The 13,707-nt window shown below is 41.7% G+C and overlaps 8 non-coding genes across 8 annotated transcripts; all 8 read right to left on the reverse strand.

The window, feature by feature from the left end:
* Window positions 1-478: 478 nt before the first annotated feature.
* On the reverse strand, window positions 479-598 carry LOC146729435 (U5 spliceosomal RNA). The gene has a single exon (XR_014928478.1). It is a non-coding gene; the product is annotated as a U5 spliceosomal RNA (small nuclear RNA).
* Window positions 599-1,448: 850 nt separating this feature from the next.
* LOC146729436 (U5 spliceosomal RNA) lies at window positions 1,449-1,563 on the reverse strand. Its single transcript, XR_014928525.1, has one exon. It is a non-coding gene; the product is annotated as a U5 spliceosomal RNA (small nuclear RNA).
* A 6,302-nt stretch (window positions 1,564-7,865) lies between these two features.
* Window positions 7,866-7,983, reverse strand: LOC146729437 (U5 spliceosomal RNA). The gene has a single exon (XR_014928510.1). It is a non-coding gene; the product is annotated as a U5 spliceosomal RNA (small nuclear RNA).
* An 850-nt stretch (window positions 7,984-8,833) lies between these two features.
* Window positions 8,834-8,953, reverse strand: LOC146729438 (U5 spliceosomal RNA). The gene has a single exon (XR_014928461.1). It is a non-coding gene; the product is annotated as a U5 spliceosomal RNA (small nuclear RNA).
* Window positions 8,954-9,803: 850 nt separating this feature from the next.
* LOC146729439 (U5 spliceosomal RNA) lies at window positions 9,804-9,923 on the reverse strand. The gene has a single exon (XR_014928462.1). It is a non-coding gene; the product is annotated as a U5 spliceosomal RNA (small nuclear RNA).
* An 850-nt stretch (window positions 9,924-10,773) lies between these two features.
* On the reverse strand, window positions 10,774-10,893 carry LOC146729440 (U5 spliceosomal RNA). The gene has a single exon (XR_014928463.1). It is a non-coding gene; the product is annotated as a U5 spliceosomal RNA (small nuclear RNA).
* An 850-nt stretch (window positions 10,894-11,743) lies between these two features.
* LOC146729441 (U5 spliceosomal RNA) lies at window positions 11,744-11,863 on the reverse strand. The gene has a single exon (XR_014928464.1). It is a non-coding gene; the product is annotated as a U5 spliceosomal RNA (small nuclear RNA).
* Window positions 11,864-12,713: 850 nt separating this feature from the next.
* Window positions 12,714-12,828, reverse strand: LOC146729442 (U5 spliceosomal RNA). The gene has a single exon (XR_014928526.1). It is a non-coding gene; the product is annotated as a U5 spliceosomal RNA (small nuclear RNA).
* Between the last annotated feature and the right edge of the window lie 879 nt (window positions 12,829-13,707).

A 13,707-nucleotide genomic window follows, 5' to 3' on the forward strand; every position in this document is an offset into this window, starting at 1 on the left:
TTTTAGCATATAGCACTTCAAAGTTTAGCTGCCAGTCAGTACAAACTGTTGATAGTCAACAATGTAATTAATAGTTTACCTTCATGATTTTTTTAATAACTTGCCCTTTCAGTCGACAGCTACTTCAACATATCCCTGTATCCGCTGGTAGAGGGCGCAACTCGTGCGAATTTGATGAGCTATCAAACCAAAGTGTAAATTTCTACAGAAGGTCAGTGCCCGGCCACAAAGATCCGCCAATTGGAAGTAATCTGTGAAATAAAAATGAAAAAAACAAACAAACAAAAAACGGCGATGTTGAATTTTGCCCAAGCATACCCGGGCCTGATTAGACAGTCATGAAACCTGCCCGTCTGTTGTAAACCCGCCCGATAGAGCCTGGCCATCGTCGAAATTTGGATACTGAAAGATTTGGTCATCTGAATATCGTACATATTCAGGTTGCCGATTCAATTATTTCTAATATTTGTTTATTTATCGCCCCGCAATTGAGCAGGGTTATCAAAAATTTGATTATAGACTCATTAGTTGTTCCTCTGCACGGAAATCTTTAGTAAAAGGCGAAAGATTTATGCGGCCTGCAGAAAAACCAGAGTTAATTCGACATATGGTTGTGGTGTAATACATACGTTTCAGTGACCACAACTTCGGATAAGGTGAGTAAAGTGGGAAAACAAATATCTTTCGATTTTGTGTACTATGTGTAATTTCTTACAGAAACTTAGGTGGTTTGTTATTAAAGGCCAGACAAATAATTATGTTATACAAAATACATTATGAGGAACGCTGCCTTGAATATGAGAAATACATAATTTGCCCCTGCTTTCTGACCAATAAACGTTTAAGTCGCGCTCTAGAGCGACGATACTGTAACAATGTTGTTCAAAGTGAAAACCGTCTCGTCATTTCGGATATTATAATTAATCTTAGATTTCTTTTCGGCATAATGTCCAGTATGATTGTAACATTGTTTTAGCATATAGCACTTCAAAGTTTAGCTGCCAGTCAGTACAAACTGTTGATAGTCAACAATGTAATTAATAGTTTACCTTCCTGATTTTTTTAATAACTTGCCCTTTCAGTCGACAGCTACTTCAACATATCCCTGTATCCGCTGGTAGAGGGCGCAACTCGTGCGAATTTGATGAGCTATCAAACCAAAGTGTAAATTTCTACAGAAGGTCAGTGCCCGGCCACAAAGATCCGCCAATTGGAAGTAATCTGTGAAATAAAAATGAAAAAAACAAACAAACAAAAAACGGCGATGTTGAATTTTGCCCAAGCATACCCGGGCCTGATTAGACAGTCATGAAACCTGCCCGTCTGTTGTAAACCCGCCCGATAGAGCCTGGCCATCGTCGAAATTTGGATACTGAAAGATTTGGTCATCTGAATATCGTACATATTCAGGTTGGCGATTCAATTATTTCTAATATTTGTTTATTTATCGCCCCGCAATTGAGCGGGGTTATCAAAAATTTGATTATAGACTCATTAGTTGTTCCTCTGCACGGAAATCTTTAGTAAAAGGCGATTTTTGATTTAGGAGGTTAAATCAATCAATCAATCATTCATCAAGAAGACGAAATGAGATTACAGGCCCCTCCTAGGCAGGCCAGCCTTGCTGGATCTCACCACATAAGACTTCGAGTCCTCCTGCCTGATGTTATGTAGCCTGAATGTCTATGGAAAAGTCCAAAAGCAACAGAAACAGAGATGTGTAACTTTGAATTGATTGCGATAATCGATGAACCGTAGTGATGCTGAGCTCGGGCCATTATGATTAAGTTTGAGAACTGGGTTGATTGGTCAGGTGGAGTGGTTGCCACAGGGAGACGTATTTCGCTCTGGAGAAACGCAGTTGATCAGTCTGGAGTCGTCTTTTGATGTCTTCATTGATGTTCAAAATGGCTGATTCAGATGACAAGTGGATGTTTTCAAAGGCGGCTTTACATCTGGTCTTCCAAATATGGAGTTTAACTAGGTTAATGATGTAAAGGGCGGAGTTGTTGGGAAATGACGTGTGCACGGGGTCAGCTAAGCTGTAGATGATGAGGTTGGATGTACAGACGTTTAAGAGACCAAAGTGACGAAAAATGAAGCTTTCCACCCAAGACCATAGGGAAGCCGAAAAATCGCAAGAAATAAACATGTGATGTATTGTCTCTGGCATAGTACAAGAGAGACGAGGACACATTTGACTGGTGGCGTATCCCCATCTATGCATCATAATGGTGGTGGTAAGTGCATTATGGATTATTCTCCAAGACAGGTCCCTCATGTTCATGTCCAGAAGAGGGGCATGAACTCTGTGCCAAATAGTGTTCCAGTCGAGACAGCCCTTCAACTCCATCACACGTGGGTATATAGAAGCTTGATTCAGGAGTAAGCCATATAACTCTTTCGTGGTGGCTTTATTGCAAATAATGTTGTTGTCCATTCTATTTACTGTACGAGCAAGGGTGATGATAGAAGCATACCAGGGAGGTTCTGGTGGGAAGTGTGGGCCAATGTTTGACCACATGTTCGGCAGAAGACACCTGAGATCTGAGGCACAGTATGCCTTGGTGAAATAGCAGCAGGGACGATCATGGAAGCATGAGAAAACAGTTTTCAACAGCAGAGCATTTGCCATGCTGTGGAGATGTACGAGGCCCCAACCCCCCTTCGTCATAGGCAGGTGAATAACATCGCGGCGGACCTTTTCCTTTCTTCCTCCCCAAAAGAAGCGGAATATATCAACTTGAATCTGTTTTAAGATTGGGGTTGGGCAGGGGAAGATGGGAGCGATATAATAAAACAAGGGGATGGCAAGAGAGTTGAGAATGGTGGTTTTGCCAGCTAAGGTGAGACGTCTAGATCTCCAGGACGTGAGCATATTTCTCAGCTTGTTGTGTCTAATGGACCAGTTTTCTGATGGCATGTCCTCGTTTGAGATCCAAACCCCATTGACTTTAAGTCTCTTGTTATTGAAAGATATGCCACTTGGAGAGTCCACTCTGTGTTTCCAGCTTCCAGCCCACATGCCTTTGGTCTTTTGCTTATTCAGTCGGGATCCGGATGCTAAACCAAAACGCTCACTGATGGACATCAGAGCTTCCAAGGACTCTGAGCTGGTAATAATGGCAGTGTTGTCATCGGCGTACTGGAAGAGTTTGGATGGTGAGGGAGCTCCTGGCAGGTTAAACCCTTGGATGCACGGGGATTGCCTAACTGCAGCAGCAAAGGGTTCAATGTAAAGGGTGTACAGCAGTGGTGAAATGGGGCAGCCCTGCCGCACACCTCTTGAAAGGGGAAAGGCTTTTGAGAGGAACCCATTAACCAGAACTGAGCTGTGGATGTCATTATAGAAGGTCTGAATGGTTTGGATGAACGAGGGGCCAAAATTCATTCTCTGCAGAACCTTTACAAGGAAGGGCCACTCAACACGGTCGAAAGCCTTTTGCTGGTCTAGCGATACCAGAGCACAGGGAAAGTTGCGTTCATTGGCAAGGTAGACAATGTCTCGAATAACCTGGACGTTCTCCTGGATGGACCTCCCAGGGACTCCACACGTTTGGTATGGAGACAGCAGGTGAGAGGTAACAGATTTTAAACGGTTGCAGAAGGATTTGGAGATGAGCTTGTAATCGGTGTTGAGTAGGGAAATTGGCCGTTTGTTTTGTGGGCTCAAGTGGGCATTTTCGTTAGCTGGAGTGGAGGAATCACCGGGTTTGTTCAACAGGATGATGGTACCATGGCGCTGGGAGGACGAGAGTTTCCCAAGCTCAAGTTCTTGATTGAGTACTTCAGTGAGGTCTTCCCCTATAAAACGCCAACATGCAGAATAAAATTCCTTAGGTAATCCATCACTTCCGGGGGTTTTGTGGTTTTGCATGCAGCGAAGTGACTGTTGAACCTCTGCAGAGGTGAGAGGCCCCTCCAGAGTAGATTGCTGATTAGGTGAGAGTTTGTTAGAAATTTTAGATAGGAAGAACTCCTGTTCCGTGGTGTTGAGACAAGGTTCAGCCGTGTACAGCGTTTGGTAAAAGTCGATGAGGGTTTCAGAGATTTTATCCTGAGAATGGTGAATAGTACCATGTTTATTCAAGATGGCAGTGATGAGTTTCTCCTTTCCTCTGCGATGTTCCCGGCTGAAGAAGTATCTGGAGCATTTCTCATCCATATCCAGTTTTTGCACACGGGCCCGGATCTTGACTCCCTGCAAGCGCTTGGCTTTAAGCTTATTAATTTTGTTTTTAATTTCGTGGTAGTTGTCTAGGGTTGGCTTGGAGCGATCTCCCTGATTCAGTTTTGATGTATAGAGCACAAGCTGTTGATGGAGCGATTCCAACGCTGCCTTGTGGGCTTTTGCCTTGCGATGAGAATGGGACTTCAGAAGAAGCTGCATACGATGTTTTATCATATCCCACCAATCTGCCATGGTGTTGAAAGCTGGTTGCAGTGTCTTCCACTTGTTATAATGCTCTTCTAGGTCTTTAGTAATTTTAGGGTCCTGGAAAAGAGACGTGTTACACTTCCAAACTCCTGGGCCACGATGTGGGGAGGAGAAAGGAGAAATAGAGAGTTTCATAAACTCATGATCAGATAGCGAACAAGGAGAAATGCTAGTTTCAGTGTTTAAGCAGATGGAGACGTAAAATCTGTCAAGCCGGGAGGCAGTGGTGTTATTAGCATCCCGCCAGGTAAACTCCTGAGCAGTAGGGTGGTCTTTGCGCCAAGAATCGACCATGGAGAAATCACTGACCAGTTGGCAAAGTTGCCTACTACCGACAAAGGAGTGACGACTGGAAAGTGAACCACCACATTTGTCATTGGTGGACTCGATGCAGTTAAAGTCTCCTCCAAGTACAATTGGGAAGCCGCTGCCACAGAATTCATGAAGTGAGTTGAAAAAATCAGACCTACGCCCAGGGACATTAGGCCCATAAATGTTGACCAGAGTTAAAGGTGACCCGCTGACTTTAACTGTACAGGCGATTACTCTACCATCGCCGTCTTTCATGATGTTAGTTGGAGAAATGCCAGAGTTTGGCGAAAACAAAATCCCAACACCCTTGCTGTTGTTAGCGCCGATACTCCAAATGGCCTCGCCTCCCCACTCGCACGTCCACTGTTGTTCTTCTGCAAGAGTGCTGACATGAGCTTCCTGGATGAAAACAATGTTGTAGTTGTTACGGCAGTCTGAAAAAAGCTGAGCACGTTTATTGTACTCTTTTAAACCATTAGTATTGATGGTGAGTATGGACAGAGAAGCCATAATAAGGGGTAGGGTGGTGTGAAGCATGACGAGTTAGGTGATGTAATAATAGTCAAAGAAGGATGAGTCCTTGGCCAGAACAAACTCAGGATGGCAGTTGCAGCAGTGGGAAAGCCATTCTGAGGTGTTGATAGAAGTGGCTTTGCATTGTTTTACAGGGCACAAAAGATGGATGGTATCAAAGAAGTTGTGGGAGGTTTGTAGGTGGTTTACCACGTCAGCCCAACCTGTGAGAATTTTCCGGCAGTCTGTGCTAGATATTGAGCAGCATCTGACATCAACTTCGGAAAGCTTGTGCAGTGGGGAGTCACGACATTTTGATAGAGTGTTACGAACACGTCTGGAAAGGAGGGGTTCTTCTTTTCCACTATCCACTGATTCTTGGTCCGAAGAGGCGCAGAACTCATCGTCTTCGGGCGCTTTCGGTCTCTTGTTGTCTTCATTGGTGGGATCTTCGTTTGAAGCGGGACGCTTCTCTCCTTTATTGGTCTCTGCTGTGGTGGGTAGAGGATCTTTGGTAGTGGAGACTTGGCTGTTCATATCCAGGGTTCTTGGTAGGTTCTTTGCAGGGTCCAGAGATGTGGAGTGGGGGTCGGTGAGATGTTCGTTTGTTGGTTCCTCCCTGTGCATTGTAGCTGCTTGGGGCTCAGAAGGAGGATCGTGGGGTGCGGTTGCACTCGAGGGCTCAGGTGGGGGAATAGGATCTGAGGCTGGTGGATTGGTAGGGGTCCAAGTTTTACCTAGGTTGACTCTGCCGGCGAAAGAAATTGGACAGTTGCGGTAATTGTGTCCACCTTTATGACAGACAGTGCAAGTGATGGGATTTGTGCAGCTGTCAACTGAGTGGCCCATTTCGAGGCACCTGTAACAAATAACTTCTTTACAGTCTTTGGCAAAATGACCATTCTTATTGCACCGTGCGCAAATCTTCGGTTGACCAAGGTATGAGAACCAGATGTTACGATTACATACACGAAGGCGTGGTGGGATATTATGACGTAGTCTGATCTTGTACTGTCGCAGACCGTTGAAACATGAAGGGTGGTCTGCGTACACACATTTTCTCGCTGCAACAACTTCTCCAAAAGCATTTAAAGCGTGGCGAACAAATGAATCGTCTAAATCATTCCCCACAAAGGAGGCAGTAACAATCACAAATTCTTCATAAGAAGACACACAAACTTGCGTATCCAAGCCCTTTAGCTTAGTAAAGAACTCACGCCTGAGAGAGATAGACCGAAAGGTCACATCATACTTTGAGGCAGATAGTTTTTCAACTGCCTCCAGATGTGGCTCGACGACAACGTCACCAGAAGCTAAAAATGAGAATACCTCTTTGGGAGGGACACTTTCGCTCTGGAAGGAAAGGCAGAGAACTCTGTCCTTTCTTGCCATTGATGGAGCTCCAGTCATGGCAGCCAAACGTAGTGAGAAAGAAACAGGAATGGAGAAGAGGGGAGGGCCCCTCAGCCCAATAGTCTATTTGACTATGGGCAGAGGAACAGCAGACGCCAAAAGGAGAGCAAACACAGAGCAAAAAAAAGCAGGGAAAAGCTAACGAACCAAACAGCAATCAGGACACAGCACTCAACACAGGTGACCTTGAATTGAAGAACAGCTTCAGCGTCCGGTTGTGACTTGTACAATTAGGCTGCAAACACGGATTACACCACTCGGTACAGGTAAACCTGAAGTGAAGAATAGCTCCGGCATCCAACGACGATTAATGCGGTCTGCAGAAAAACCAGAGTTAATTCGACATATGGTTGTGGTGTAATACATACGTTTCAGTGACCACAACTTCGGATAAGGTGAGTAAAGTGGGAAAACAAATATCTTTCGATTTTGTGTACTATGTGTAATTTCTTACAGAAACTTAGGTGGTTTGTTATTAAAGGCTAGACAAATAATTATGTTATACAAAATACATTATGAGGAACGCTGCCTTGAATATGAGAAATACATAATTTGCCCCTGCTTTCTGACCAATAAACGTTTAAGTCGCGCTCTATAGCGACGATACTGTAACAATGTTGTTCAAAGTGAAAACCGTCTCGTCATTTCGGATATTATAATTAATCTTAGATTTCTTTTCGGCATAATGTCCAGTATGATTGTAACATTGTTTTAGCATATAGCACTTCAAAGTTTAGCTGCCAGTCAGTACAAACTGTTGATAGTCAACAATGTAATTAATAGTTTACCTTCATGATTTTTTTAATAACTTGCCCTTTCAGTCGACAGCTACTTCAACATATCCCTGTATCCGCTGGTAGAGGGCGCAACTCGTGCGAATTTGATGAGCTATCAAACCAAAGTGTAAATTTCTACAGAAGGTCAGTGCCCGGCCACAAAGATCCGCCAATTGGAAGTAATCTGTGAAATAAAAATGAAAAAAACAAACAAACAAAAAACGGCGATGTTGAATTTTGCCCAAGCATACCCGGGCCTGATTAGACAGTCATGAAACCTGCCCGTCTGTTGTAAACCCGCCCGATAGAGCCTGGCCATCGTCGAAATTTGGATACTGAAAGATTTGGTCATCTGAATATCGTACATATTCAGGTTGCCGATTCAATTATTTCTAATATTTGTTTATTTATCGCACCGCAATTGAGCGGGGTTATGAAAAATTTGATTATAGACTCATTAGTTGTTCCTCTGCACGGAAATCTTTAGTAAAAGGCGAAAGATTTATGCGGCCTGCAGAAAAACCAGAGTTAATTCGACATATGGTTGTGGTGTAATACATACGTTTCAGTGACCACAACTTCGGATAAGGTGAGTAAAGTGGGAAAACAAATATCTTTCGATTTTGTGTACTATGTGTAATTTCTTACAGAAACTTAGGTGGTTTGTTATTAAAGGCTAGACAAATAATTATGTTATACAAAATACATTATGAGGAACGCTGCCTTGAATATGAGAAATACATAATTTGCCCCTGCTTTCTGACCAATAAACGTTTAAGTCGCGCTCTATAGCGACGATACTGTAACAATGTTGTTCAAAGTGAAAACCGTCTCGTCATTTCGGATATTATAATTAATCTTAGATTTCTTTTCGGCATAATGTCCAGTATGATTGTAACATTGTTTTAGCATATAGCACTTCAAAGTTTAGCTGCCAGTCAGTACAAACTGTTGATAGTCAACAATGTAATTAATAGTTTACCTTCATGATTTTTTTAATAACTTGCCCTTTCAGTCGACAGCTACTTCAACATATCCCTGTATCCGCTGGTAGAGGGCGCAACTCGTGCGAATTTGATGAGCTATCAAACCAAAGTGTAAATTTCTACAGAAGGTCAGTGCCCGGCCACAAAGATCCGCCAATTGAAAGTAATCTGTGAAATAAAAATGAAAAAAACAAACAAACAAAAAACGGCGATGTTGAATTTTGCCCAAGCATACCCGGGCCTGATTAGACAGTCATGAAACCTGCCCGTCTGTTGTAAACCCGCCCGATAGAGCCTGGCCATCGTCGAAATTTGGATACTGAAAGATTTGGTCATCTGAATATCGTACATATTCAGGTTGCCGATTCAATTATTTCTAATATTTGTTTATTTATCGCCCCGCAATTGAGCGGGGTTATCAAAAATTTGATTATAGACTCATTAGTTGTTCCTCTGCACGGAAATCTTTAGTAAAAGGCGAAAGATTTATGCGGCCTGCAGAAAAACCAGAGTTAATTCGACATATGGTTGTGGTGTAATACATACGTTTCAGTGACCACAACTTCGGATAAGGTGAGTAAAGTGGGAAAACAAATATCTTTCGATTTTGTGTACTATGTGTAATTTCTTACAGAAACTTAGGTGGTTTGTTATTAAAGGCTAGACAAATAATTATGTTATACAAAATACATTATGAGGAACGCTGCCTTGAATATGAGAAATACATAATTTGCCCCTGCTTTCTGACCAATAAACGTTTAAGTCGCGCTCTATAGCGACGATACTGTAACAATGTTGTTCAAAGTGAAAACCGTCTCGTCATTTCGGATATTATAATTAATCTTAGATTTCTTTTCGGCATAATGTCCAGTATGATTGTAACATTGTTTTAGCATATAGCACTTCAAAGTTTAGCTGCCAGTCAGTACAAACTGTTGATAGTCAACAATGTAATTAATAGTTTACCTTCATGATTTTTTTAATAACTTGCCCTTTCAGTCGACAGCTACTTCAACATATCCCTGTATCCGCTGGTAGAGGGCGCAACTCGTGCGAATTTGATGAGCTATCAAACCAAAGTGTAAATTTCTACAGAAGGTCAGTGCCCGGCCACAAAGATCCGCCAATTGGAAGTAATCTGTGAAATAAAAATGAACAAAACAAACAAACAAAAAACGGCGATGTTGAATTTTGCCCAAGCATACCCGGGCCTGATTAGACAGTCATGAAACCTGCCCGTCTGTTGTAAACCCGCCCGATAGAGCCTGGCCATCGTCGAAATTTGGATACTGAAAGATTTGGTCATCTGAATATCGTACATATTCAGGTTGCCGATTCAATTATTTCTAATATTTGTTTATTTATCGCCCCGCAATTGAGCGGGGTTATCAAAAATTTGATTATAGACTCATTAGTTGTTCCTCTGCACGGAAATCTTTAGTAAAAGGCGAAAGATTTATGCGGCCTGCAGAAAAACCAGAGTTAATTCGACATATGGTTGTAGTGTAATACATACGTTTCAGTGACCACAACTTCGGATAAGGTGAGTAAAGTGGGAAAACAAATATCTTTCGATTTTGTGTACTATGTGTAATTTCTTACAGAAACTTAGGTGGTTTGTTATTAAAGGCTAGACAAATAATTATGTTATACAAAATACATTATGAGGAACGCTGCCTTGAATATGAGAAATACATAATTTGCCCCTGCTTTCTGACCAATAAACGTTTAAGTCGCGCTCTATAGCGACGATACTGTAACAATGTTGTTCAAAGTGAAAACCGTCTCGTCATTTCGGATATTATAATTAATCTTAGATTTCTTTTCGGCATAATGTCCAGTATGATTGTAACATTGTTTTAGCATATAGCACTTCAAAGTTTAGCTGCCAGTCAGTACAAACTGTTGATAGTCAACAATGTAATTAATAGTTTACCTTCATGATTTTTTTAATAACTTGCCCTTTCAGTCGACAGCTACTTCAACATATCCCTGTATCCGCTGGTAGAGGGCGCAACTCGTGCGAATTTGATGAGCTATCAAACCAAAGTGTAAATTTCTACAGAAGGTCAGTGCCCGGCCACAAAGATCCGCCAATTGGAAGTAATCTGTGAAATAAAAATGAAAAAAACAAACAAACAAAAAACGGCGATGTTGAATTTTGCCCAAGCATACCCGGGCCTGATTAGACAGTCATGAAACCTGCCCGTCTGTTGTAAACCCGCCCGATAGAGCCTGGCCATCGTCGAAATTTGGATACTGAAAGATTTGGTCATCTGAATATCGTACATATTCAGGTTGCCGATTCAATTATTTCTAATATTTGTTTATTTATCGCCCCGCAATTGAGCGGGGTTATCAAAAATTTGATTATAGACTCATTAGTTGTTCCTCTGCACGGAAATCTTTAGTAAAAGGCGAAAGATTTATGCGGCCTGCAGAAAAACCAGAGTTAATTCGACATATGGTTGTGGTGTAATACATACGTTTCAGTGACCACAACTTCGGATAAGGTGAGTAAAGTGGGAAAACAAATATCTTTCGATTTTGTGTACTATGTGTAATTTCTTACAGAAACTTAGGTGGTTTGTTATTAAAGGCTAGACAAATAATTATGTTATACAAAATACATTATGAGGAACGCTGCCTTGAATATGAGAAATACATAATTTGCCCCTGCTTTCTGACCAATAAACGTTTAAGTCGCGCTCTATAGCGACGATACTGTAACAATGTTGTTCAAAGTGAAAACCGTCTCGTCATTTCGGATATTATAATTAATCTTAGATTTCTTTTCGGCATAATGTCCAGTATGATTGTAACATTGTTTTAGCATATAGCACTTCAAAGTTTAGCTGCCAGTCAGTACAAACTGTTGATAGTCAACAATGTAATTAATAGTTTACCTTCATGATTTTTTTAATAACTTGCCCTTTCAGTCGACAGCTACTTCAACATATCCCTGTATCCGCTGGTAGAGGGCGCAACTCGTGCGAATTTGATGAGCTATCAAACCAAAGTGTAAATTTCTACAGAAGGTCAGTGCCCGGCCACAAAGATCCGCCAATTGGAAGTAATCTGTGAAATAAAAATGAAAAAAACAAACAAACAAAAAACGGCGATGTTGAATTTTGCCCAAGCATACCCGGGCCTGATTAGACAGTCATGAAACCTGCCCGTCTGTTGTAAACCCGCCCGATAGAGCCTGGCCATCGTCGAAATTTGGATACTGAAAGATTTGGTCATCTGAATATCGTACATATTCAGGTTGCCGATTCAATTATTTCTAATATTTGTTTATTTATCGCCCCGCAATTGAGCGGGGTTATCAAAAATTTGATTATAGACTCATTAGTTGTTCCTCTGCACGGAAATCTTTAGTAAAAGGCGAAAGATTTATGCGGCCTGCAGAAAAACCAGAGTTAATTCGACATATGGTTGTGGTGTAATACATACGTTTCAGTGACCACAACTTCGGATAAGGTGAGTAAAGTGGGAAAACAAATATCTTTCGATTTTGTGTACTATGTGTAATTTCTTACAGAAACTTAGGTGGTTTGTTATTAAAGGCCAGACAAATAATTATGTTATACAAAATACATTATGAGGAACGCTGCCTTGAATATGAGAAATACATAATTTGCCCCTGCTTTCTGACCAATAAACGTTTAAGTCGCGCTCTAGAGCGACGATACTGTAACAATGTTGTTCAAAGTGAAAACCGTCTCGTCATTTCGGATATTATAATTAATCTTAGATTTCTTTTCGGCATAATGTCCAGTATGATTGTAACATTGTTTTAGCATATAGCACTTCAAAGTTTAGCTGCCAGTCAGTACAAACTGTTGATAGTCAACAATGTAATTAATAGTTTACCTTCCTGATTTTTTTAATAACTTGCCCTTTCAGTCGACAGCTACTTCAACATATCCCTGTATCCGCTGGTAGAGGGCGCAACTCGTGCGAATTTGATGAGCTATCAAACCAAAGTGTAAATTTCTACAGAAGGTCAGTGCCCGGCCACAAAGATCCGCCAATTGGAAGTAATCTGTGAAATAAAAATGAAAAAAACAAACAAACAAAAAACGGCGATGTTGAATTTTGCCCAAGCATACCCGGGCCTGATTAGACAGTCATGAAACCTGCCCGTCTGTTGTAAACCCGCCCGATAGAGCCTGGCCATCGTCGAAATTTGGATACTGAAAGATTTGGTCATCTGAATATCGTACATATTCAGGTTGGCGATTCAATTATTTCTAATATTTGTTTATTTATCGCCCCGCAATTGAGCGGGGTTATCAAAAATTTGATTATAGACTCATTAGTTGTTCCTCTGCACGGAAATCTTTAGTAAAAGGCGATTTTTGATTTAGGAGGTTAAATCAATCAATCAATCATTCATCAAGAAGACGAAATGAGATTACAGGCCCCTCCTAGGCAGGCCAGCCTTGCTGGATCTCACCACATAAGACTTCGAGTCCTCCTGCCTGATGTTATGTAGCCTGAATGTCTATGGAAAAGTCCAAAAGCAACAGAAACAGAGATGTGTAACTTTGAATTGATTGCGATAATCGATGAACCGTAGTGATGCTGAGCTCGGGCCATTATGATTAAGTTTGAGAACTGGGTTGATTGGTCAGGTGGAGTGGTTGCCACAGGGAGACGTATTTCGCTCTGGAGAAACGCAGTTGATCAGTCTGGAGTCGTCTTTTGATGTCTTCATTGATGTTCAAAATGGCTGATTCAGATGACAAGTGGATGTTTTCAAAGGCGGCTTTACATCTGGTCTTCCAAATATGGAGTTTAACTAGGTTAATGATGTAAAGGGCGGAGTTGTTGGGAAATGACGTGTGCACGGGGTCAGCTAAGCTGTAGATGATGAGGTTGGATGTACAGACGTTTAAGAGACCAAAGTGACGAAAAATGAAGCTTTCCACCCAAGACCATAGGGAAGCCGAAAAATCGCAAGAAATAAACATGTGATGTATTGTCTCTGGCATAGTACAAGAGAGACGAGGACACATTTGACTGGTGGCGTATCCCCATCTATGCATCATAATGGTGGTGGTAAGTGCATTATGGATTATTCTCCAAGACAGGTCCCTCATGTTCATGTCCAGAAGAGGGGCATGAACTCTGTGCCAAATAGTGTTCCAGTCGAGACAGCCCTTCAACTCCATCACACGTGGGTATATAGAAGCTTGATTCAGGAGTAAGCCATATAACTCTTTCGTGGTGGCTTTATTGCAAATAATGTTGTTGTCCATTC

Source organism: Saccoglossus kowalevskii, chromosome 22 (assembly GCF_978046115.1).
Source record: "Saccoglossus kowalevskii chromosome 22, keSacKowa6.1, whole genome shotgun sequence".
Lineage (NCBI taxonomy): Eukaryota > Metazoa > Hemichordata > Enteropneusta > Harrimaniidae > Saccoglossus > Saccoglossus kowalevskii.